This window comes from Anomaloglossus baeobatrachus, chromosome 3, assembly GCF_048569485.1.
Source record: "Anomaloglossus baeobatrachus isolate aAnoBae1 chromosome 3, aAnoBae1.hap1, whole genome shotgun sequence".
In the NCBI taxonomy this organism is placed as follows: Eukaryota; Metazoa; Chordata; class Amphibia; order Anura; family Aromobatidae; genus Anomaloglossus; species Anomaloglossus baeobatrachus.
In genome coordinates this window covers 690,772,865-690,795,659 of record NC_134355.1, presented here as the reverse complement: position 1 = coordinate 690,795,659, position 22,795 = coordinate 690,772,865, and the positions used below count along the sequence as shown (strand labels likewise).

The 22,795-nt window shown below is 47.3% G+C and overlaps 1 protein-coding gene across 1 annotated transcript in view; it reads right to left on the bottom strand.

Annotated features, from left to right (window-relative positions):
- Positions 1-22,795, bottom strand: part of LOC142295780 (GRB2-associated and regulator of MAPK protein 2-like) — an 83,882-nt gene that overhangs the window by 30,104 nt on the left and 30,983 nt on the right. The gene's annotated exons all lie outside the window — the stretch shown is intronic.

Here is a 22,795-nt window from a genome sequence, read left to right as displayed (position 1 = left end):
GAGGGAAAAACCTGCAGATGTGTATGTATAGAGAGAGAAGGGAAAAACCTGCAGATGTGTCTGTATAGAGAGCAGAGGGAAAAACCTGCAGATGTGTCTGTATAGAGAGCGGAGGGAAAAACCTGCAGATGTGTCTGTATAGAGAGCGAAGGGAAAAACCTGCAGATGTGTCTGTATAGAGAGCGGAGGGGGAAAACGTGCAGATGTGTCTGTATAGAGAGCAGAGGGAAAAATCTGCAGATGTGTCTGTATAGAGAGCGGAGAGAAACTAAGGGTTTACTTGTGCATGCAGCTGAGACGCTCATGTGCAGAGAGCAGCAGGCTTTGCCGGGTGATGCAATGCAAGTCACTTGCAAGTGTGACTATGGCCTTATATTGTGTCCAGTGCATCTGCCATCACTTATTTGGGCCTTCATGCTAAAGACAACCGTCTGTCTAGAATGTTTGTGCAGAGCTGACACATCATCAGAGCGATTACAGCTGAATAGTGGTGTCAATCTAGAAAACATCAAAAAATGTTCACATGAAAAACATGACTTTTTGGCATTTTCACTCGTCTTTTTTTGTACATAGAAGGCAGTATTATAGCAGTTATATTCCTGTACATAGGAGGCAGTATTATAGCAGTTATATTCCTGTACATAGGAGGCAGTATTATAGCAGTTATATTCCTGTACATAGGAGGCAGTATTATAGCAGTTATATTCCTGTACATAGGAGGCAGTATTATAGCAGTTATATTCCTGTACATAGGAGGCAGTATTATAGCAGTTATATTCCTGTACATAGGAGGCAGTATTATAGCAGTTATATTCCTGTACATAGGAGGCAGTATTATAGTAGTTATATTCTTGTATATAGGAGCAGTATTATAGTAGTTATATTCTTGTACATAGGGGCAGTATTATAGTAGTTATATTCTTGTATGTAGGGGCAGTATTATAGCAGTTATATTCTTGTATATAGGGTCAGTATTATAGTAGTTATATTCTTGTACATAGGGGCAGTATTATAGTAGTTATATTCTTGTACATAGGGGCAGTATTATAGTAGTTATATTCTTGTATATAGGGGGCAGTATTATAGTAGTTCTATTCTTGTACATAGGAGCAGTGTTATAGTAATTATATTCTTGTACATAGGGGCAGTATTATAGTAGTTATATTCTTGTATGTAGGGGCAGTATTATAGTAGTTATATTCTTGTACATAGGGGCAGTATTATAGTAGTTATATTCTTGTACATAGGGGCAGTATTATAGTAGTTATATTCTTGTATGTAGGGGCAGTATTATAGTAGTTATATTCTTGTACATAGGAGCAGTATTATAGTAGTTATATTCTTGTACATAGGGGCAGTATTATAGTAGTTATATTCATGTATATAGGGGCAGTATTATAGTAGTTATATTCTTGTACATAGGAGGCAGTATTATAGTAGTTTTAGTCTTGTACATAGGAGCAGTATTATAGTAGTTATATTCTTGTACATAGGAGCAGTATTATAGTAGTTATATTCTTGTACATAGGAGCAGTATTATAGTAGTTATATTCTTGTACATAGAGGCAGTATTATAGTAGTTATATTCTTGTACATAGGAGCAGTATTATAGTAGTTATATTCTTGTACATAGAGGCAGTATTATAGCAGTTATATTCTTGTACATAGGGGCAGTATTGCAGTAGTTATTCTTGTACATAGGGGGCAGTATTATAGTAGTTATATTCTTGTTCATAGAGGGCAGTATTATAGTAGTTATATTCTTGTACATAGGGGCAGTATTATAGTACTTATATTCTTGTACATAGGGGCAGTATTATAGTAGTTATATTCTTGTATGTAGGGGCAGTATTATAGCAGTTATATTCTTGTATATAGGGTCAGTATTATAGTAGTTATATTCTTGTACATAGGGGCAGTATTATAGTAGTTATATTCTTGTACATAGGGGCAGTATTATAGTAGTTATATTCTTGTATGTAGGGGCAGTATTATAGTAGTTATATTCTTGTACATAGGGGCAGTATTATAGTAGTTATATTCTTGTACATAGGGGCAGTATTATAGTAGTTATATTCTTGTATGTAGGGGCAGTATTATAGTAGTTATATTCTTGTACATAGGAGCAGTATTATAGTAGTTATATTCTTGTACATAGGAGCAGTATTATAGTAGTTATATTCTTGTACATAGGAGCAGTATTATAGTAGTTATATTCTTGTACATAGAGGCAGTATTATAGTAGTTATATTCTTGTACATAGGAGCAGTATTATAGTAGTTATATTCTTGTACATAGAGGCAGTATTATAGCAGTTATATTCTTGTACATAGGGGCAGTATTGCAGTAGTTATTCTTGTACATAGGGGGCATTATTATAGTAGTTATATTCTTGTTCATAGGGGGCAGTATTATAGTAGTTATATTCTTGTACATAGGGGCAGTATTATAGTACTTATATTCTTGTACATAGGGGACAGTATTATAGTAGTTATATTCTTGTATATAGGGGCAGTACTATAGTAGTTATATTCTTGTACATAGGTGGCAGTATTATAGTAGTTATATTCTTGTACATAGGGGCAGTATTATAGTAGTTCTATTCTTGAACATAGGAGCAGTATTATAGTAGTTATATTCTTGTACATAGGGGCAGTATTATAGTAGTTATATTCTTGTATATAGGGGTAGTATTATAGTAGTTATATTCTTGTACATAGGAGCAGTATTATAGTAATTATATTCTTGTACATAGGACGCAGTATTATATTAGTTATATTCTTGTACATAGGGAGCAGTATTATAGTAGTTCTATTCTTGTACATAGGAGCAGTATTATAGTAGTTATATTCTTGTACATAGGAGGCAGTATTATAGTAATTATAGTCTTGTACATAGGGGGCAGTATTATAGTAGTTATATTCTTGTACATAGGAGCAGTGTTATAGTAGTTATATTCTTGTACATAGGGGGCAGTATTATAGTAGTTCTATTCTTGTACATAGGAGCAGTGTTATAGTAGTTATAGTCTTGTACATAGGGGGCAGTATTATAGTAGTTATATTCTTGTACATAGGAGCAGTGTTATAGTAGTTATATTCTTGTACATAGGGGGCAGTATTATAGTAGTTCTATTCTTGTACATAGGAGCAGTATTATAGTAGTTATAGTCTTGTACATAGGGGCAGTATTATAGTAGTTATATTCTTGTACATAGGAGCAGTGTTATAGTAGTTATATTCTTGTACATAGGGGGCAGTATTATAGTAGTTCTATTCTTGTACATAGGAGCAGTGTTATAGTAGTTATATTCTTGTATATAGGGAGCAGTGTTATAGTAGTTTTATTCTTGTACATAGGAGCAGTATTATAGTAGTTATATTCTTGTACATACGAGCAGTGTTATAGTAGTTATATTCTTGTATATAGGGGGCAGTATTATAGTAGTTATATTCTTGTACATAGGAGGCAGAATTATAGTAGTTATATTCTTATATACAGGGGCAGTATTATAGTAGTTATATTCTTGTACATAGGAGCTGTATTATATTAGTTATATTCTTGTACATAGGGAGCAGTATTATAGTAGTTCTATTCTTGTACATAGGAGCAGTATTATAGTACTTATATTCTTGTACATAGGGGCAGTATTATAGTAGTTATATTCTTGTACATAGGAGGCAGTATTATAGTAATTATAGTCTTGTACATAGGGGGCAGTATTATAGTAGTTATATTCTTGTACATAGGAGCTGTATTATATTAGTTATATTCTTGTACATAGGGAGCAGTATTATAGTAGTTCTATTCTTGTACATAGGAGCAGTATTATAGTACTTATATTCTTGTACATAGGGGCAGTATTATAGTAGTTATATTCTTGTACATAGGAGGCAGTATTATAGTAATTATAGTCTTGTACATAGGGGGCAGTATTATAGTAGTTATATTCTTGTACATAGGAGCAGTGTTATAGTAGTTATATTCTTGTACATAGGGGGCAGTATTATAGTAGTTCTATTCTTGTACATAGGAGCAGTGTTATAGTAGTTATAGTCTTGTACATAGGGGGCAGTATTATAGTAGTTATATTCTTGTACATAGGAGCAGTGTTATAGTAGTTATATTCTTGTACATAGGGGGCAGTATTATAGTAGTTCTATTCTTGTACATAGGAGCAGTATTATAGTAGTTATAGTCTTGTACATAGGGGCAGTATTATAGTAGTTATATTCTTGTACATAGGAGCAGTGTTATAGTAGTTATATTCTTGTACATAGGGGGCAGTATTATAGTAGTTCTATTCTTGTACATAGGAGCAGTGTTATAGTAGTTATATTCTTGTATATAGGGAGCAGTGTTATAGTAGTTTTATTCTTGTACATAGGAGCAGTATTATAGTAGTTATATTCTTGTACATAGGAGCAGTGTTATAGTAGTTATATTCTTGTATATAGGGGGCAGTATTATAGTAGTTATATTCTTGTACATAGGAGGCAGAATTATAGTAGTTATATTCTTATATACAGGGGCAGTATTATAGTAGTTATATTCTTGTATATAGGGGTAGTATTATAGTAGTTCTATTCTTGTACATAGGAGCAGTATTATAGTAGTTATATTCTTGTACATAGGGGCAGTATTATAGTAGTTATATTCTTTTATAGGGAGTAGTATTATAGTAGTTATAGTCTTGTACATAGGGGGCAGTATTATAGTAGTTATATTCTTGTACATAGGAGCAGTGTTATAGTAGTTATATTCTTGTACATAGGGGGCAGTATTATAGTAGTTCTATTCTTGTACATAGGAGCAGTGTTATAGTAGTTATATTCTTGTATATAGGGAGCAGTGTTATAGTAGTTATATTCTTGTACATAGGAGCAGTATTATAGTAGTTATATTCTTGTACATAGGAGCAGTATTATAGTAGTTATATTCTTGTATATAGGCGCAGTATTATAGTAGTTATATTCTTGTATATAGGGAGCAGTATTATAGTAGTTATATTCTTGTACATAGGGGGCAGTATTATAGTAGTTATATTCTTGTACATAGGAGCAGTGTTATAGTAGTTATATTCTTGTATATAGGGGGCAGTATTATAGTAGTTATATTCTTGTATATAGGGGGCAGTATTATAGTAGTTATATTCTTGTATATAGGGGGCAGTATTATAGTAGTTATATTCTTGTATATAGGAGCAGTAATATAGTAGTTATATTCTTGTATATAGGGGCAGTATTATAGTAGTTATATTCTTGTATATAGGGGCAGTATTATAGCAGTTATATTCTTGTATATAGGAGCAGTATTATAGTAGTTATATTCTTGTATATAGGGGCAGTATTATAGTAGTTATATTCTTGTACATAGGAGCAGTATTATAGTAGTTATATTCTTGTATATAGGAGCAGTATTATAGTAGTTATATTCTTGTATATAGGGGCAGTATTTAGCAGTTATATTCTTGTATATAGGGGCAGTATTAGGCTATGTGCACACGCTGCGTTTTTTTTGACGCTGCGTTTTTGTGCGTTTTTGGCCGCTAAAAACGCACAAAAACGCACATTTGGTGCGTTTTTTTGCTGCGTTTTGCTGCGTTCTTGCTCACTGCGTCCTTATGCGTTTTTTATCAGTGAACAAAAAAAAAAAAAGGTCTGATGTCATTTCCTTCTTCAATGTGTTCTTCATTCTCCACTAGTGTATGCAGAAGAGCAGACAGCTGCAGAACTACAAGGCTCAGCATCCTCGATCCAATAGTGTATGCAGGAGAGCAGACAGCAGCTGTCGAACTACAAGGCTCAGCATCCTCCTTCCAGGACTGTATGCAGGATTTCTTTGCCCCCCCCAAAAAAAAAATGACGTGGGCTCCGCCATATTTTTGTATGCTAGCCGGGTACAGCAGGCAGGTACGGGCTGCCCCCAACCCCCAGCTGCCTATTTGTACCCGGCTGGGAACCAAAAATATAGGGAAGCCCTTTTTTTTTTAAATTATTTCATGAATTTCATGAAATAATTTAAAAAAAAAAATGACGTGGGCTTCGCCCCATTTTTGAGTCCAGCCGGGTACAACTAGGCAGCTGGGGATTGGAATCCACAGTGCAGGGTGCCCATGCTTTCTGGGCACCCCCGCTGTGAATTGCAGTCCCGCAGCCACCCCAGAAAATGGCGCTTTCATAGAAGCGCCATCTTCTGGCGCTGTATCCAACTCTTCTGGCTGCCCTGATGCCGGGTGGCTAGCCGGGTAATAATGGAGTTAGGGCTAGCTGTATATTATCAGCTAGCCCTAAGCCCGAAATTCATGGTGTCACGCCAATATTAGACATGGCCACCATGAATTTCTAGTAAAGATAAAAAAAAAAACACAACACACAAAAATATTTTTATTAGAAATAAAACACAACACAATTAGTGACTCCATCTTTATTGAAATAAAGAAACCCCCCTCCGCAGTAATCCTGGGTTAGGGTCCCGCGCCGTCCAATCCGGATCCAATATCATCTGATCGGTTTGCTGGAAGGCAAAGCGATCAGATGATGTGTCAGGATCAAGTGCCTGAATCACATGACACATCAGCTGATTGTATAATCGGCTTTTATACAATCAGCAGATGCATCAGTAGAAAAAGAAAAACAAAAAATAATACTCACTTATGTGCTGATTACCGGCAGCTCCTGCAGCGATGGGGCAGGAGTCTGATCCCGTCCGATCGCTGCAGCAGCTGCCGGTAATCAGGGATGAAGTCTCCTGACGCATCCGCTGATACCGGCCGGGCGCCCGCGTCAGCCCGAGACTCGATCAGCTGATGCGTCAGGTGACTGCATCAGGTGATCCATCGCCAGGTCCTGCATCCATCGGAGCTTTCCCGGCCGTCTGCACACAGCCGGAGCGGGGGTGGCGATACCGTGAGAGGAGATGGGAGCGGGCATGGCACCGGGAGTCTGCAGACAGGTGAGTATAACTTTTTTTTTTTTTCTACTGTGAACTTTTGTTTTCGCAGCCGCTTCCACCTCCTGCCTGTACATGGCGCCGCACGGCAGCATACATGCACAGGACGGGAGGTGGACGCAGCGGTGACGGTACCGGGAGGATTCACGCTTCTGTATATACTGACAGAAGGAATCCTCTTCCTGTACACGTCACTTTACTACCCACCTCCTGCGTTTATAGCTGCGTTTTTGGTCTTCAAAATGCACCAAAACGCAGCTATTTGCGTTTCTCATTGCGTCTTTCAACATCCCATTGCACTCAATGGATGAAAAGCGCAGTGAAAAACGCGGGAATAATTGACATGCTGCGTTTTTGTGGTCACCACAAAAACGCAGCTGAAAAAAAACGCTGTGTGGGGACAGCAAAAATGAAAACTCATAGACTTTGCTGGGGAAGCAAAGTCATGCAGTTTTGAGGCCAAAAACGCACCCGAAAAACGCGCAAGAACGCCGAGAAAAACGCACCGTGTGCACATAGCCTTATAGCAGTTATATTCTTGTACATAGGGGCAGTATTATAGTAGTTATATTCTTGTATATAGGGGCAGTATTATAGTAGTTATATTCCTGTACATAGGGGCAGTATTATAGTAGTTATATTCCTGTACATAGGGGCAGTATTATAGTAGTTATATTCTTGTACATAGGGGGCAGTATTATAGTAGTTTTATTCTTGTATATAGGAGCAGTATTATAGTAGTTATATTCTTGTATATAGGGGCAGTATTATAGTAGTTATATTCTTGTACATAGGGGCAGTATTATAGTAGTTATATTCTTGTATATAGGAGCAGTATTATAGTAGTTATATTCTTGTACATAGGAGCAGTATTATAGTAGTTATATTCTTGTACATAGGAGCAGTATTATAGTAGTTATATTCTTGTACATAGGAGCAGTATTATAGTAGTTATATTCTTGTACATAGGGACAGTATTATAGTAGTTATATTCTTGTATATAGGGGGCGGTATTATAGTAGTTATATTCTTGTATATAGGGGGCGGTATTATAGTAGTTATATTCTTGTATATAGGGGCAGTATTATAGTAGTTATATTCTTGTATATAGGGGCAGTATTATAGTAGTTATATTATTGTACATAGGGGGCAGTATTATAGTAGTTATATTCTTGTATATAGGGGGCAGTATTATAGTAGTTAGATTCTTATATATAGGGGCTGTATTATAGTAGTTATATTCCTGTATATAGGGGCAGTATTAGTTATATTATTGTATATAAGCGCTGTGTACATTCTCGCTGTCAGACATTTGCTTTCCTCATTGCTGTGACGTATGATTTCGGTTTTTGTTATTGGCACCTCGTGTGCACAGCTGTGGCCCCATCTCACTATGGTCATGGTATTATATGACCCTCGCTGGATATTTGTCCAGATCGTCATTATATTCGCAGTTAGAGACCGCTTTCTCCTTGGTTACAGCGTCCCTGTCGTCTCCATTCTGTGCCTCTCCCTTCGCGGCATATCCCAGTCTTGTAAAGTCTTCACACCCATGATGGACCCCGGCTCATTACAACTTGTGTTGATTTAGATGTGAAATGTTTTCTTTCCTGACACAAAGACTGGGCTGATAATGGAAGATGAGATTTATCTGGAGGCCCAGAGTCTTGGCTCATGAAATATTGTGTTACCATGACAATGAGCCGGGGCCTAGCAAACAGGCCAAGACTTGAAAACAATCGGCTGGTATTGACCATAGCAACCAATCAGCACTCAGCTTTCATTTCTAAAACTGAGCTGGAAAAATAAAAGCTGAGCTCTGATTGGTTGCTATGGACAACAGTTGCAGTTTTAATAAACGAGGCCTAAATTTCTGTTTTCTTTGTGGGATCTCTGCTTTCTGTCATTGACTGGAATCATTATAGCTTACGTGTACAGGCGGGGAAGCAGTCAGCCATTACGCTGAGCCCTGATTTCTGCCGCTGAATCTTGGTGTTTTTAGGTTTTTGATTTTCTTCATTTTCTTCCTTCCGTCCTCAGCCGTATCAGAGGTTATAGTGCAGGACGGTTTGTAGTGTTAAATTACACCGTTTATTTTACCATACAATATACTGAGGAAAAAAACAGGATAAACTATTATGTAACAGCCATTAAACAGCAGCGATCGCTCAGGACAGCAATCACTGGTAGGGGCAGGCGCCGGCCATATAATGCAGCTCCTGAGCCGCCCCACACACCCACACATGATGAGGATACACTATTATGTGCTATACTGGGAAGGGGCTGCACAATCACAGCTGAAGGTCTGCTGCAATGTACAAGTGTAGACAATTCTGTGTATGGTCACAGCCCGGACTATCCTGCAGGAAGGCATGGCCGAGCCCTCAGAGCCGTGCATCCTGTGTATGGTCACAGCCTGGACTATCCTGCAGGGAGGCATGGCTGAGCCCTCAGAGCCGTGCATCCTGTGTATGGTCACAGCCTGGACTATCCTGCAGGGAGGCATGGCCGAGCCCTCAGAGCCGTGCATCCTGTGTATGGTCACAGCCCGGACTATCCTGCAGGGAGGCATGGCCGAGCCCTCAGAGCCGTGCATCCTGTGTATGGTCACAGCCCGGACTATCCTGCAGGGAGGCATGGCTGAGCCCTCAGAGCCGTGCATCCTGTGTATGGTCACAGCCCGGACTATCCTGCAGGAAGGCATGGCCGAGCCCTCAGAGCCGTGCATCCTGTGTATGGTCACAGCCCGGACTATCCTGCAGGGAGGCATGGCCGAGCCCTCAGAGCCGTGCATCCTGTGTATGGTCACAGCCTGGACTATCCTGCAGGGAGGCATGGCTGAGCCCTCAGAGCCGTGCATCCTGTGTATGGTCACAGCTCGGACTATCCTGCAGGGAGGCATGGCCGAGCCCTCAGAGCCGTGCATCCTGTGTATGGTCACAGTCCGGACTATCCTGCAGGGAGGCATGGCTGAGCCCTCAGAGCCGTGTATCCTGTGTATGGTCACAGCTCGGACTATCCTGCAGGGAGGCATGGCCGAGCCCTCAGAGCCGTGCATCCTGTGTATGGTCACAGTCCGGACTATCCTGCAGGGAGGCATGGCCGAGCCCTCAGAGCCGTGCATCCTGTGTATGGTCACAGCCCGGGCTATCCTGCAGGGAGGCATGGCCGAGCCCTCAGAGCCGTGCATCCTGTGTATGGTCACAGCCCGGGCTATCCTGCAGGGAGGCATGGCCGAGCCCTCAGAGCCGTGCATCCTGTGTATGGTCACAGCTCGGACTATCCTGCAGGAAGGCATGGCCGAGCCCTCAGAGCCGTGCATCCTGTGTATGGTCACAGTCCGGACTATCCTGCAGGGAGGCATGGCCGAGCCCTCAGAGCCGTGCATCCTGTGTATGGTCACAGCTCGGACTATCCTGCAGGGAGGCATGGCCGAGCCCTCAGAGCCGTGCATCCTGTGTATGGTCACAGTCCGGACTATCCTGCAGGAAGGCATGGCCGAGCCCTCAGGGCTGTGCATCCTGTGTATGGTCACAGCTCGGACTATCCTGCAGGGAGGCATGGCCGAGCCCTCAGAGCCGTGCATCCTGTGTATGGTCACAGCCTGGACTATCCTGCAGGGAGGCATGGCCGAGCCCTCAGAGCCGTGCATCCTGTGTATGGTCACAGCTCGGACTATCCTGCAGGGAGGCATGGCCGAGCCCTCAGAGCCGTGCATCCTGTATATGGTCACAGCCTGGACTATCCTGCAGGGAGGCATGGCCGAGCCCTCAGAGCCGTGCATCCTGTGTATGGTCACAGCCTGGACTATCCTGCAGGGAGGCATGGCCGAGCCCTCAGAGCCGTGCATCCTGTGTATGGTCACAGCTCGGACTATCCTGCAGGGAGGCATGGCCGAGCCCTCAGAGCCGTGCATCCAGTGTATGGTCACAGCCTGGACTATCCTGCAGGGAGGCATGGCCGAGCCCTCAGAGCCGTGCATCCTGTGTATGGTCACAGCTCGGACTATCCTGCAGGGAGGCATGGCCGAGCCCTCAGAGCCGTGCATCCTGTGTATGGTCACAGCCTGGACTATCCTGCAGGGAGGCATGGCCGAGCCCTCAGAGCCGTGCACCCTGTGTATGGTCACAGTCCGGACTATCCTGCAGGGAGGCATGGCCGAGCCCTCAGAGCCGTGCATCCTGTGTATGGTCACAGCTCGGACTATCCTGCAGGAAGGCATGGCCGAGCCCTCAGAGCCGTGCATCCTGTGTATGGTCACAGTCCGGACTATCCTGCAGGGAGGCATGGCCGAGCCCTCAGAGCCGTGCACCCTGTGTATGGTCACAGTCCGGACTATCCTGCAGGAAGGCATGGCCGAGCCCTCAGAGCCGTGCATCCTGTGTATGGTCACAGTCCGGACTATCCTGCAGGAAGGCATGGCTGAGCCCTCAGAGCCGTGCATCCTGTGTATGGTCACAGCTCGGACTATCCTGCAGGAAGGCATGGCCGAGCCCTCAGAGCCGTGCATCCTGTATATGGTCACATCCTGGACTATCCTGCAGGGAGGCATGGCCGAGCCCTCAGAGCCGTGCACCCTGTGTATGGTCACATCCTGGACTATCCTGCAGGGAGGCATGGCCGAGCCCTCAGAGCCGTGCATCCTGTGTATGGTCACAGCCCGGACTATCCTGCAGGGAGGCATGGCCGAGCCCTCAGGGCCGGACTATCTATCCCGTTGTATACAGTGATGGAGTCAATCAGGAAGGCCGACCTTTAGTATTTAGATTGGCCACCATCTGCCCCAGTTTAATCATTGACCTACCCTCTCAAGGCATCTAGAGGGCAAAACATATACTGAGTGTAAGTGGCGGGGTATGAGTAAAGGGGACCTCAATCCGCACATAGGGGTATGAGTAAAGGGGACCTCAATCCGCACATAGGGGAATGAGTAAAGGGGACCTCAATCCGCACATAGGGGTATGAGTATAAAAGGACCTCAATCCGCACATAGGGGTATGAGTAAAGGGGACCTCAATCCGCACATAGGGGTATGAGTAAAGGGGACCTCAATCCGTACATAGGGGTATGAGTAAAGGGGACCTCAATCCGCACATATGGGTATGAGTATAAAAGGACCTCAATCCGCACAGAGGGGTGTGAGTAAAGGGGACCTCAATCCGCACATAGGGGTATGAGTAAAGGGGACCTCAATCCGCACATAGGGGAATGAGTAAAGGGGACCTCAATCCGCACAGAGGGGTATGAGTAAAGGGGACCTCAATCCGTACATAGGGGTATGAGTAAAGGGGACCTCAATCCGCACATATGGGTATGAGTAAAGGGGACCTCAATCCGCACAGAGGGGTGTGAGTAAAGGGGACCTCAATCCGCACAGAGGGGTATGAGTAAAGGGGACCTCAATCCGTACATAGGGGTATGAGTAAAGGGGACCTCAATCCGCACATAGGGGTATGAGTAAAGGGGACCTCAATCCGCACAGAGGGGTGTGAGTAAAGGGGACCTCAATCCGCACAGAGGGGTGTGAGTAAAGGGGACCTCAATCCGCACATAGGGGTATGAGTAAAGGGGACCTCAATCCGTACATAGGGGTATGAGTAAAGGGGACCTCAATCCGCACAGAGGGGTGTGAGTAAAGGGGACCTCAATCCGCACAGAGGGGTATGAGTAAAGGGGACCTCAATCCGTACATAGGGGTATGAGTAAAGGGGACCTCAATCCGCACATAGGGGTATGAGTAAAGGGGACCTCAATCCGCACAGAGGGGTGTGAGTAAAGGGGACCTCAATCCGCACAGAGGGGTGTGAGTAAAGGGGACCTCAATCCGCACATAGGGGTGTGAGTAAAGGGGACCTCAATCCGCACAGAGGGGTATGAGTAAAGGGCACCTCAATCCGCACAGAGGGGTATGAGTAAAGGGGACCTCAATCCGCACATAGGGGTATGAGTAAAGGGCACCTCAATCCGCACATAGGGGTATGAGTAAAGGGGACCTCAATCCGCACAGAGGGGTGTGAGTAAAGGGGACCTCAATCCGCACATAGGGGTGTGAGTAAAGGGGACCTCAATCCGCACAGAGGGGTATGAGTAAAGGGGACCTCAATCCGCACATAGGGGTATGAGTAAAGGGGACCTCAATCCGCACAGAGGGGTATGAGTAAAGGGGACCTCAATCCGCACTTATCAATGAATATCCCCCAAAAACTCCAAGTAGAAGAAACCATTCGTTTCTAATTAGTTCATCTGAGGGACCATTACTATGGCCGCCATTACAGCCTCTGAATGGATTGTGGACAGTGCACCCCAAACCTAGAGCCCCAGTAGTGTGCAGTGCCATGATGTCCAGCAGGGGGCTCTTGTTGCCTCCATACAGTCAGCATGGTGCTTAGGGTCCGTATCCGCCCTTCCATTCCCAGGACCCCCTGTGTGGTGTGAGTCTATGGTGGTCTCCTGCAGGGGGCTTTACCTTCATATATTTGTATTGGGGTTGTTAGTGTTGCCTCATACTGCGGCCCCTTTACTGTGACAGTCTATGGTGGTCTCCAGCAGGGGGCTCCTCCTCCATATGTTTGGGCTCAGCTTCCGCAGCACGTTCCCCTCGTCATGACTTATTTATCAGCTCTTCATTCACTATTGATGACTTGGACGAGTAAAACCCCCCGGATCCCAGCTCTGAACAGATGGGGCCCCCGTAATAAAGGAAGAGGCTGAGGCACGCACAGAGAAAGTGGGGCCTAGGGCAACAAGCAAAACGCTCCCTGGTGGTGAAAGGGTTAACTACGGAGGATTTATTCTACAATAAGTAGTGGTCTTGTTGGGCGGTGAATTATTCTGGTTCCTCCTGACAGTCCTGGTCCTGGGAGATGTTAGAAGTAAACAGGGACCGGACGATTCCCAGCAAGTATCAGTCCAAGAAAGAAACGCTCAGCAGATGGAAACGCTCTGCAGATGGAAACGCTCTGCAGATGGAAAAGCTCTGCAGATGGAAACGCTCTGCAGATGGAAACGCTCTGCAGATGGAAACGCTCTGCAGATGGAAACGCTCTGCAGATGGAAACGCTCTGCAGATGGAAACGCTCTGCAGATAGAAACGCTCTGCAGATAGAAACGCTCTGCAGATAGAAACGCTCTGCAGATGGAAACGCTCTGCAGATAGAAACGCTCTGCAGATGGAAACGCTCTGCAGATGGAAACGCTCTGCAGATGGAAACGCTCTGCAGATGGAAACGCTCTGCAGATGGAAACGCTCTGCAGATAGAAAGGCTCTGCAGATGGAAACGCTCTGCAGATGGAAACGCTCTGCAGATGGAAACGCTCTGCAGATGGAAACGCTCTGCAGATGGAAACGCTCTGCAGATGGAAACGCTCTGCAGATGGAAACGCTCTGCAGATGGAAACGCTCTGCAGATGGAAACGCTCTGCAGATAGAAAGGCTCTACAGATAGAAAGGCTCTGCAGATGGAAACGCTCTGCAGATGGAAACGCTCTGCAGATGGAAACGCTCTGCAGATGGAAACGCTCTGCAGATGGAAACGCTCTGCAGATGGAAACGCTCTGCAGATAGAAACGCTCTGCAGATAGAAACGCTCTGCAGATAGAAACGCTCTGCAGATGGAAACGCTCTGCAGATAGAAACGCTCTGCAGATGGAAACGCTCTGCAGATAGAAACGCTCTGCAGATAGAAACGCTCTGCAGATAGAAACGCTCTGCAGATAGAAACGCTCTGCAGATGGAAACGCTCTGCAGATAGAAACGCTCTGCAGATGGAAACGCTCTGCAGATAGAAAGGCTCTACAGATGGAAACGCTCTGCAGATGGAAACGCTCTGCAGATAGAAAGGCTCTACAGATGAAAACGCTCTGCAGATGGAAACACTCTGCAGATGATGGAAACGCTCTGCAGATAGAAACGCTCTGCAGATGGAAACGCTCTACAGATGGAAACGCTCTGCAGATGGAAACGCTCTGCAGATAGAAAGGCTCTACAGATGGAAACGCTCTGCAGATGGAAACGCTCTGTAGATAGAAACGCTCTGCAGATAGAAACGCTCTGCAGATGGAAACGCTCTGCAGATAGAAACGCTCTGCAGATGAAAACGCTCTGCAGATGAAAATGCTCTGCAGATGGAAACACTCTGCAGATGATGGAAACGCTCTGCAGATAGAAACGCTCTGCAGATGAAAACGCTCTGCAGATGAAAATGCTCTGCAGATGGAAACGCTCTGCAGATAGAAACGCTCTGCAGATGAAAACGCTCTGCAGATGAAAATGCTCTGCAGATGGAAACGCTCTGCAGATGATGGAAACGCTCTGCAGATAGAAACGCTCTGCAGATGGAAACGCTCTGCAGATGGAAACGCTCTGCAGATGAAAACGCTCTGCAGATGGAAACGCTCTGCAGATGGAAACGCTCTGCAGATGAAAACGCTCTGCAGATGGAAACGCTCTGCGGATGGAAACGCTCTGCGGATAGAAACGCTCTGCAGATGGAAACGCTCTGCAGATAGAAACGCTCTGCAGATGGAAACGCTCTGCAGATTTCCAACAGACCTGATTTCTGGCCGGATTTTGTGCCAAATTTGTGTTTTGAGAATTTGGTGCAAATGCAGAGACGCTTATATTTTTTTGCATTTTTCCTATTTTTCTCTATTTTGGGTAAAATATTGGACATTTACATTCGCCCGGGCAGAAAACGAACATTTTCTTTTCCACGAGGGACCGAGAAAACAATGGAACAAAAATTTGCAACATTTTAAAAAGTCTTAAATAGAATAAAAAGTGAATTTGCGGAAAACAAACCTCGGCCACGTGATCTAGCGCAGAGCGAAAAAAAGAGCGAACTAAATAACCCGAAAATGGAGAAAAAGCCCCGAGCACAATTGTAAAGATGCCTAAAATGACGATGTGTACAGCAAAAAAAGCAGAAAAAGAAGGATGGAGGGGGACACATCTGACAATTTCAGGATTTCTCCTTACAGCCGGGGATCATTTCACACAGCTGAGGATTTGTTACAGTGTATCTTCCAAGTCCTGATTAGACAACAAGGTATAGGAGCAGATACAATTGTAGCAAACGCTCAGCTGTGAGGCAGATCTGACGACCAGGAGGGAGGAGTGCGGGTATCAGACTATGTGTACAGCAGGATAGCAGCTAACAGCACAGATTAAAACACATTTAGGGGTACATGTGTCTAAAGATGTCCCTCCTAAGACCCCCTGCCACATGAAATTACATGTGTCTGATCACTTTCTAGATGTGAGCCACAGCCTGTCCTCACCCCTGCTTACCTTAGCTTCACCCTAAACACACCCCTGCTTACCCTAGCCACACCCTAGTCCATCCCCTGATTACCTTGACTCCACCCCAAAGTCTGGCCACACACTAGGCCCACCCCTGCTTACTCTGGTCACAACTTCAAAGTCAATAATGATCCCCAAGGCCAAGACAATGTCTTGAAAATAGACTATGTAATCATTGGGGTCACTTAGTGGGCGCACAGCGGCCCCACAGGTCACCCAGTAATGAAGGCTTAATTGTAAAGTTGCAAGATTTGCCAACCACAGAGAGAAATAAAAGGAATGTGACGGCCACAGTGGTCTATAGGACAGTACTAATCACAGGTACGCGATGCCGCAGCACTAGTGATGCCCACAGTGATGTTTGAGCGCCATGTATGGCCGGTGAAGGTGCTGCGAGCACTGCTGCGATGCCGCAGCACTAGTGATGCCCACAGTGATGTTTGAGCGCCATGTATGGCCGGTGAAGCTGCTGCGAGCACTGGTGCGATGCCCGGAAGGCGCAGTACACCACTCGCTCCCGACTTCCATGGCATCGATTCGCTTCCACCCACAGATGAATTTTCACTAATTATATAACTCTTCCTGTGCTCAGTGGTTGACAAGCAACGAGGAGGCCCAGAGCTCGTAACTGGTGGAAGGTAATTAATAGGCAGCCATTGAGTCAGGCGCTGCTAAAGGAGCTGCGATTAATTACTGTGATTCGGACCATGTGGCGCTTTGTGCTGACTGTATCGGGGACACGGATATGGCAAAATCCGGTGCCAACTGACTCCGGGCCAGATGATGGTCGCCATCTGCTGGTGCACAGTGCACGGCATCATTTCAATGTGAGACCTGTAGAGGGCGCAATGTTCTAATGGGACATAAGCTGATGGGTGATGTACCACTGGAGGTGGTATAAGGGGCGCAATGGCTCCTCTGCCACATGAGAAGCCACCAATGTTGTAAATGCCACATGGTAGTTGGTTCTGGTATAGATCTTGCATTGGAGCCCAGGAACGTTGCACCATTGACTGGTTATAAGTGTCAATCAATCACGTGGAGGTCAGGGGTCACTCAGCTGAGAATGCTCCAAACCCTAATGGGAGTAATGACCCCGATTATACCCTGAATAAGCACATGGGTCCTGGATGACGGCCGGCGTCTCCCGCCATTGTATCAGTGGCTCCGGTCATCAGCACACACTGATGGAGAACGTCCGGAGCCTCCAGAATGTGGCGCAGCGATGGCAGGAGATGCCGGCCTTCATCCAGGGAGGGGGCACATTATATCAGTGCCACATTCTGGAGGCTCCGGACATTCTCCATCACTGTTTGCTGATGACCGGAGCCACTGATTTAATGTCCCCCCTCCCTGGATGACGGCTGGCGTCTCCCACCATCACTGTGCCCCATTCTGGAGGCTCCGGACATACTCTATCAGTGTGTGCCCCCTCCCTGGATTGCATTGATGCAATGTGCCCCCTCCCTGGATTGCAGTGATGTAATGTGCCCCCTCCCTGGATTGCAGTGATGTAATGTGCCCCCTCCCTGGATTGCATTGATGCAATGTGCCCCCTCCCTGGATTGCAGTGATGCAATGTGCCCCCTCTCTGGATTGCAGTGATGTAATGTGCCCCCTCCCTGGATTGCAGTGATGTAATGTGCCCCCTCCCTGGATTGCAGTGATGTAATGTGCCCCCTCCCTGGATTGCAGTGATGCAATGTGCCCCCTCCCTGGATTGCAGTGATGTAATGTGCCCCCTCCCTGGATTGCAGTGATGTAATGTGCCCCCTCCCTGGATTGCAGTGATGTAATGTGCCCCCTCCCTGGATTGCAGTGATGTAATGTGCCCCCTCCCTGGATTGCAGTGATGCAATGTGCCCCCTCCCTGGATTGCAGTGATGTAATGTGCCCCCTCCCAGGATTGCACTGATGCAATGTGCCCCCTCCCTGGATTGCAGTGATGTAATGTGCCCCCTCCCTGGATTGCAGTGATGTAATGTGCCCCCTCCCTGGATTGCAGTGATGTAATGTGCCCCCTCCCAGGATTGCACTGATGCAATGTGTCCCCTCCCTGGATTGCATGGGCTTCTTCTGCGACCCTTCCCCTCCCCCATGGCTTTACCTGCTCCAGCAATTATCCGGCGCCCTCCCCTGGGGATCCGGTTATAATCCCGGCTATCATCTGTCTTCCTTCCGGAGTAAATATTGGATTTTTCTGCGCTCACATCCTCTGAATGGCTGCACTTTGCCTTCCCGGAAGACCCGGGATCCTCCAGTGTAAGGGACACGTAAAGAGCCTCCGCTCTGCAGACTCAGGGACATCGGACCCCACAGGGACTGCCGCATCCAGGACGAGCACTACAACCCCCATTATAGAAAGCTTCAGCAATGGATGATAGATTGGAGATCTTATCACCGGCATCATGATCCATTCATCACTATGATCAAAACCTCTGAATGGACACAAACCGGTCCAGAGGCCGAAATCCACATCTGACAGATACAGAGCGAGTGACCATTGTATCCAATCCACACAGTCCCTGAGAGGCTAATAACACGGGGACTGATACATTGTAACAAACAAGGGCAGAAAGATGTGCTGGGGTCTATTGTTACCACTGGATCCTTGTAGTGGGGGCTGTTAATATTAGAGGATCTCTATGGTGGGTGCCAAGGACCTCAGAAGATCTCTATGGTGGGTGCAGATGACTCAGTGGATCTCTGTTGGGTGACAGTGACCTCAGGGGATCCCTGGTGGGTGTTGGTTACCTTGGTGGATCTTTATGGTGGGTGCCGGTGACCATGGTGGATCTCTATGGTGGGTGCCGGTGACCTCAGGGGATCCCTGTTGGGTGTTGGTGACCTTGGTAGATCTCTATTGTGGGTGCTGGTGTCCTATAGGGATCTTTATGGTTGGTACCGGGGACCTCAGGGGATTCGTGGTGGGTGTTCATGACCTTGGTGGATCTCTATAGTAGGTGCTGGTGACCTTGGGGGATTTCTGTGGTGGGTGCAGGTGACCTCAGGGGATCCCTGGAAGGAGTTGGTGACCTTTGTGCATGTCTATTGTAGCTGCTGGTGACCTGGGGATTTCTATGGTGGGTATCAGTGACCTCAGGGGATTCCTGTTGGGTGTTTGTGATCTTGGTGGATCTCTATGGTGGGTGCAGGTGACCTCAGGGAATCCCTGGTGAGTGATGGTGACCTCTGGGGATCTTTATGGTGTGTACCGGTGACCTCAGGGGATCCCTGGTGGGTGTTGGTGACCTTTGGGGATCTCTATGATGGGAGTTGGTGACCTTGGTGGATCTCTATGGTGGGTGCAGGTGACCTCAAGGAATCCCTGGTGAGTGATGGTGACCTCTGGGAATCTCTATGGGGGTTCCGGTGACCTCAGGGGATCTCGGGTGGGTGTTGATGACCTTGGTGACTCTCTATGGTAGCTGCTGTGATATCAGTGGATTTGGGGGACGGTGTATAATCCAGCACCAGAGCCTGGACCCCATGCTCCTCACTCCATGGGTCCCCGTTCTTGCAGTAGAGGTGCCTGCTCTCTGCAGCTCTGGATGTGACTGGAGTAGAAGGTTTGATGTTCTGTAGATTTTGGGCGGCGGGGGACATGTATACGGTATATATTTGTAGCTCTCGGGGTTCCAGATTCCATGTTGGCGCCGGGGTCTGTAGCGCAGGGCTGTGTGTGCGGCTGGAACTTTATGAATGGAGATGGGTGAGGTTAACACGTCCTCCTGGTCGCGGCCTCGCAGAGCACAGCACGTCCCGCTCAGGATACAATTCACATTAGTAATTCATGAGGGTGAATCAATGTCAGAATGAAATACTCTAAGAAGCCTCATTAAGTCCCCGCTCAATGGGATGATCTCAGAGCGGCCGCTGCGCAGACAGCGATACCGGCTAAGTAACCCTAATCCTCAGAAAGCGATGAGTCCACACAACGGAGGCCGGCAGCCTCACATCGCCTCTTCCTGGGGTTTTGCGGTTAATATCGGAGGCTACTGTTTTGCCGCTATAAAGGGAACTACTTCTTAAAGGGACCAGAGGACGTGATTCTCCCTACACATGGAGACACGGATAGCATCGCTCCTGCTCCCTGACTCATTGTGTAACCTTCCATTATTCCCTCTAATAATATACAGTAAGGAGCTCCCGAGGCTCAAATATTGATGACCCATCGGGCGGGGACAAACTGCAGAACGCGGCTACGGACACGTCAGTAATATGCGAGTCCCAGACATAATTCTTGTTTGTTTCCCTCCACTCGGTACCCCTCCCGTACTCTCCACTCAGGGCCTTTCCAATTCTCTTCGTCAAGGACCCCTAAGGTACCCTCTGCCCGAGGCCTCTCCCATCCCGGTGCCTGTCCCGTACCCTCTGCCCGAGGCCTCTCCCATCCCGGTGCCTGTCCCGTACCCTCTGCCCGAGGCCTCTCCCATCCCGGTGCCTGTCACGTACCCTCTGCCTGAGGCCTCTCCCATACCCTCTGCCCAGGACGTCTCCTCTACTTCCTGCCTGGCACCTCTCCTGTCACCTTTGCAAGGGACGTCTCCCATCCTCTTCGCCTGAGGCATCTCCCTCCCGTTCCTTTTGCCCGGGGCCTTCCAGTTCACTTTGCCCAGGGCCCCTTCAGTCCCCTTCACCAGAAGACTCGTGCCTTCACCAGAAGCCTCTCCCGTCCCTTCTCCAGAAGCCTCTCCCGCCCATTCGCCAAAAGCCTCTCCCGTCCCTTCGCCAAGAAGCCTCTCCCATCCGTTCGCCAAGAAGCCTCTCCCGTTCCTTCGGCAAGAAGCCTCTCCCGTCCCTTGGCAAGAAGCCTCTACCGTCCCTTGGCAAGAAGCCTCTCCCGTCCCTTCACCAAGAAGCCTCTCCCATCCCTTCGCCAAGAAGCCTCTCCCGTTCCTTCGGCAAGAAGCCTCTCCCGTTCCTTCGGCAAGAAGCCTCTCCCATCCCTTGGCAAGAAGCCTCTCCCATCCCTTGGCAAGAAGCCTCTCCCGTCCCTTCGCCAAAAGTCTCTCCCGTCCCTTTGCCAAAAGCCTCTCCCGTCCCTTCGCCAAAAGCCTCTCCCGTCCCTTCGCCAAAAGCCTCTCCCGCCCATTCGCCAAAAGCCTCTCCCGTCCCTTCGCCAAGAAGCCTCTCCCATCCGTTCGCCAAGAAGCCTCTCCCGTTCCTTCGGCAAGAAGCCTCTCCCGTCCCTTGGCAAGAAGCCTCTACCGTCCCTTGGCAAGAAGCCTCTCCCGTCCCTTCACCAAGAAGCCTCTCCCATCCCTTCGCCAAGAAGCCTCTCCCGTTCCTTCGGCAAGAAGCCTCTCCCGTTCCTTCGGCAAGAAGCCTCTCCCATCCCTTGGCAAGAAGCCTCTCCCATCCCTTGGCAAGAAGCCTCTCCCGTCCCTTCGCCAAAAGTCTCTCCCGTCCCTTCGCCAAAAGCCTCTCCCGTCCCTTCGCCAAAAGCCTCTCCCGTCCCTTCGCCAAAAGCCTCTTCCGTCCCTTCGCCAAAAGCCCCTGCCGTCCCTTCGGCAAGAAGCCTCTTCCGTCCCTTCGGCAAGAAGCCTCTCCCGTTCCTTCGGCAAGAAGCCTCTCCCGTCCCTTCGGCAAGAAGCCTCTCCCGTCCCTTCGGCAAGAAGTCTCTCACGTCCCTTCGGCAAGAAGCCTCTCCCGTCCCTTCGGCAAGAAGTCTCTCACGTCCCTTCGGCAAGAAGCCTCTCCCGTCCCTTCGGCAAGAAGTCTCTCACGTCCCTTCGGCAAGAAGCCTCTCCCGTCCCTTTGCCCGATGCCTCTCCCGCCCCCTTCGCCTGGGACCTTTCCCGCCACCTTCGCCAGATGCCTCTCCTGCCCCTTTGCCAGATACCTCTGCCATCCCATTTGCCTGGGACCTCTTCCACCCCCTAACTGAGATATAACCAGCCATGTTTGGACCTTCTCTATCCAATGGCTCCCTCATAACTGTAGTATGTACACTGAATTGAGAGGTCTGGATTTGTATATTAAATGATAAATACAGCAGGTGCCTCATAGGAAGGACAAAATGACAGACATACATCCTGTATGGCTGCTTCTTGAGCATGGGAGGGGCTGACCAGATGTCCACGCCTCATGCCCCGCCCCTGCTCATTCTCTGTTTCCTGTATTCACATATAAACACAAAAGCTGCAGGACAATGCTCAGGCCGTGGAGAGGGATGAGGACGGCACGGAGATGTGACAGAGAGGGGGGATATGCTGGATTCAGAGTAGTCACCGGGCCGGTATTGCGCTCAGTGAATGAGAATTATGGGGAACGTCACATTTATGGCCGCGGCGCCAACGACTCTTCCCGTTCTGTTTCTCCAACATAAACCCGTCTCCTGGGAAGAAGATTAACAGCAATAATCTGATTGTGATTATGTCACAGCTGGAAGGTGTAATTATGGGGGGCGTCTGTGCCGAGTGCCTGGCGGAGCCTGTGATTACTGTCACCGGAGCTGGCGCTGCTGTCACCGCGGCGCTTCCTGTGCCGAGAATCAGAACGTAAAGTGGCAGAGAGCAGGGAGCGGGGTCTACAGACCCT